The sequence below is a fragment of the Egretta garzetta genome, unplaced genomic scaffold (assembly GCF_000687185.1).
Source record: "Egretta garzetta isolate BGI_Z169 unplaced genomic scaffold, ASM68718v1 scaffold648, whole genome shotgun sequence".
NCBI classification, from domain to species: domain Eukaryota; kingdom Metazoa; phylum Chordata; class Aves; order Pelecaniformes; family Ardeidae; genus Egretta; species Egretta garzetta.
The window spans coordinates 36267-39848 of NW_009260495.1; the positions used below are offsets into that span (position 1 = coordinate 36267).

At 52.1% G+C, this 3582-nt stretch overlaps 1 pseudogene; it reads left to right on the forward strand.

Moving 5' to 3' along the window:
- Positions 1-905: 905 nt before the first annotated feature.
- LOC118452849 lies at positions 906-1839 on the forward strand (annotated as a pseudogene).
- Positions 1840-3582: the final 1743 nt, after the last annotated feature.

A 3582-nucleotide genomic window follows, 5' to 3' on the forward strand; every position in this document is an offset into this window, starting at 1 on the left:
TGTGAGCACGGAAGAGTCATGGGTACAGAGAAACTACTCCTGGTAGGGAGAGGTCCTGGCAATAGACTGAGACTTGGGCAGGGAGTGAGCAGGAGCTGCTACCAGAAACATATTGGGAGGGGGGATGTGGGCACGTGCCTGCCATCCTCTCTAGTGCAACTTCTGTGGAGCAAATACCCTGTGTCTTCCCCCACCCAGCAAAGCCTATTCCCCCAAAGCCATGGGATGCAGGGCATGAGACACATCTTTCGCAGCTGCACCTCCAGTCTAGAAGTGCCTGTGTCCTACAATAAACACATCACAAACCAGACAAAACCGACTGCCCTACAGTGTCACTGTCTCAGGTGGAGAGCAAAGCAGGGTAAAGGAAAGCTTCAAGCATTGCTTCCCCCACCCAGCAAAGCCTATTCCCCCAAAGCCATGGGATGCAGGGCATGAGACACATCTTTCGCAGCTGCACCTCCAGTCTAGAAGTGCCTGTGTCCTACAATAAACACATCACAAACCAGACAAAACCGACTGCCCTACAGTGTCACTGTCTCAGGTGGAGAGCAAAGCAGGGTAAAGGAAAGCTTCAAGCATTGTTTTTGGAGCACTGCAGTTTTCTGCCCTGTTTTCCTAAATTTGCATGGTGCTCTTGCTCCCTGGGGTTGAGGTAGGGGTGCGGATCAGCTTCTGTTCTCACACCAACTCTGAGGGTCCTGCCCTGGAGGTGCCTTCATGGAACGAGGTGCCCAACCTATGAGGCACCATAACGGTCAGCTGGTAGGGTTGAGAAATCAGCTGAAATGTTCCCCATTCAGCTCAGGGAGGGGGGTGGCTGTGAGAAATGGCGTGTGGTTTTCCTGCAAGAAATCTTCCCTCGCTTATCATTGTCTTTTCCTCCTTGAAGAGGTCCCCATGACATGAGTGAGCAAACGTCCAACAGCAGCTCCGTCATCCAGTTCCTCCTCCTGGCATTCGCAGACACACGAGAGCTGCAGCTCTTGCATTTCTGGCTCTTCCTGGGCATCTACCTGGCTGCCCTCCTGGGCAACGGCCTCATCATCATCACTGTAGCCTGTGACCACCGCCTCCACACCCCCATGTACTTCTTCCTCTTCAACCTCGCCCTCCTTGACCTGGGATACATCTCTACCACTGCCCCCAAGTCCATGGCCAATTCCCTATGGAACACCAGGGCCATCTCTTTTTTGGGCTGTGCTGTTCAAGTCTTTCTGTTTCTCTTCTTCATTTCAGCAGAGTTTTCTCTTCTCACCATCATGGCCTATGACCGCTACGTTGCCATCTGCAAACCCCTGCACTACGGGACCCTCCTGGGCAGCAGAGCTTGTGTCCACATGACAGAGGCTGCCTGGGGCACTGGGTTCCTCTATGCTTTGCTGCACACAGCCAATACATTTACACTACCCCTTTGCCAAGGCAATGCTGTGGACCAGTTCTTCTGTGAAATCCCCCAGATCCTCAAGCTCTCCTGCTCAGACGCCTACCTCAGGGAGGTTGGGCTTCTTATAGTTAGCATCTGTTTAGGCTTTGGGTGTTTCATTTCCATTGTGCTGTCCTATGTGCAGATCTTCAGGTCTGTTCTGAGGATCCCCCCTCAGCAGAGGCGGCACAAAGCCTTTTCCACGTGCCTCCCTCACCTGGTTGTGATCTCCCTGTTTCTCAGCACTGCCATGTTTGCCTACCTGAAGCCCCCATCCATCTCATCCCCATCCCTGGATATGGTGGTCTGTTCTGTACTCGGTGGTGCCTCCAGCAGTGAACCCCCTCATCTACAGCATGAGGAACAGGGAGCTCAAGGATGCAGTGTGGAAACTGATAACTTCATGTTTTTAAGCAGCAACAAGCTTCCCATCGTCTTCTGCATAGTACTTATGGTGTAAAGCACAATAGGACCAGCCTGTCTTTGGTAGTTGGTTTGGGTTTGGTTTTAGCCTTTCTTAATTGTAATAAAGTTGTCCACAAAGAACGGTCATTATTCATACCATTTCTAACTCTGTATTTACCTGCACTGTGTGACCCAGAGACTGCGTAATGATGAGACATGTTCCATGTGTTTTGCAACAAAATAAGCAACCCTGCAGTGAGTTGTTTGTCTGAGATCCTTTATGCAATATTCTCTGGAGCTGCTGGGGCAGTGCCTATGCACAGAGGTGGAGGGGAAAAGAGTCCAGCAGCAGTGCTTGGCCTTTCTGAGCTTCTCACTTTCAACTTCCACACTCTCTGAGCCCTTGTGTTGCTTTAAGGGCCTGAGAGCACTGGCAGCTCGATAGAGTCCTGGTGTGTGGCAGTTTGTGCCAGCAGGCAGGGACAAGCAATGGACACCTCTGTGACAGAGCTGACATCCATCACAGCATCATGAAAGGGGATCTTCTAGGGGCAGTGCTTGATGGCTTAGATCTCTTTCTAATGGTCTTCTTACATACACAGGAGAGAAAACACCAGTGAGCAGCTGAAGTGTGTGAGTGTCCATGGGGGGGTGCACGGCAGTGTCCTTTCACAGCCAGGCTTCCTGGGAGAGAGGTGAAGGATCAGCAGAGCAGGCTCTGGTCTGTGTCTGTATTGACTGGGCACCCAGGGGAAGCTGCCCCAGAGCACTCGTCACCAACCAGGCAATAACAACCACCATTTTCAACACTGGCGTCTTACTGCAGCCTGGAGAGGTTCTTTGACCCTCCATGGAGGGACACCAAATGTCGAGGTCAGAAGCCTCTGTCTGCATTGTACCAATGAGACGTAAGCATGCACATGGTGTACGTGTGCTGAGATGAATCCGAGTGAGCACAAATGTCATCAGTTATTCTTAGGGGTGTGTGCTGAGCTGACCATGGCTAGACATCAGGTGCCCACCAAGCCACTCTGTCGCTCCTGTTCCTCAACTGCGCAGGAGGAGGAAAAATAGGAGGAAAGGCTCTCGGATCGAGACAAGGACAGGGAGATCACCTAGCAATTACTGTCATGGGCAGAACATACCTGACATTCATTTATTACCAATCAAATCAGAGTAGGGCAATGAGAAATAAAAACAAATCTTAAAACACCTTCCCCCCACCCCTCCCTTCTTCTCCAGTTCAACTTCTTTCCTGAATTCTCCACCTCCTCCCCTTGAGCAGTACAGAGAGATGGGGAATGGGGGTTGTGGTCAGTTCATCACAGATTGTCTCTCCCACTCCTTCCTCCACATACTCTTCCCCTGCTCCAGGATGGTGTCCCACCCATGTGAGACAGTCCTCCACCAATTTCTCAAGTGTGGGTCCTTCCCACGGGCTGCAGTTCTTCACAAACTACTCCAGCGTGGGTTCCTTCCAAGGGGCGCAGGCGCTCAGGAACAGAATGCTCCAGCACGGGCTCCTCTCCCCAAGGCATCACAGGTCCTGCCAGAAAACCTGCTCCAGCACGGGTTCTCCACAGGGTCACAGCCTTCTTCAGGCACATCCACCTGCTCTGGCATGGGGTCCTTCATACTCTGCAGGGTTATATTTCATCCGCCGTGGGCCTCCACAGGCTGTAGGGGGACAGCCTGCTTCACCACAGTCTTCACCACAGGCTGCAGGGGAATGTCTACTCCAGCACATGGAG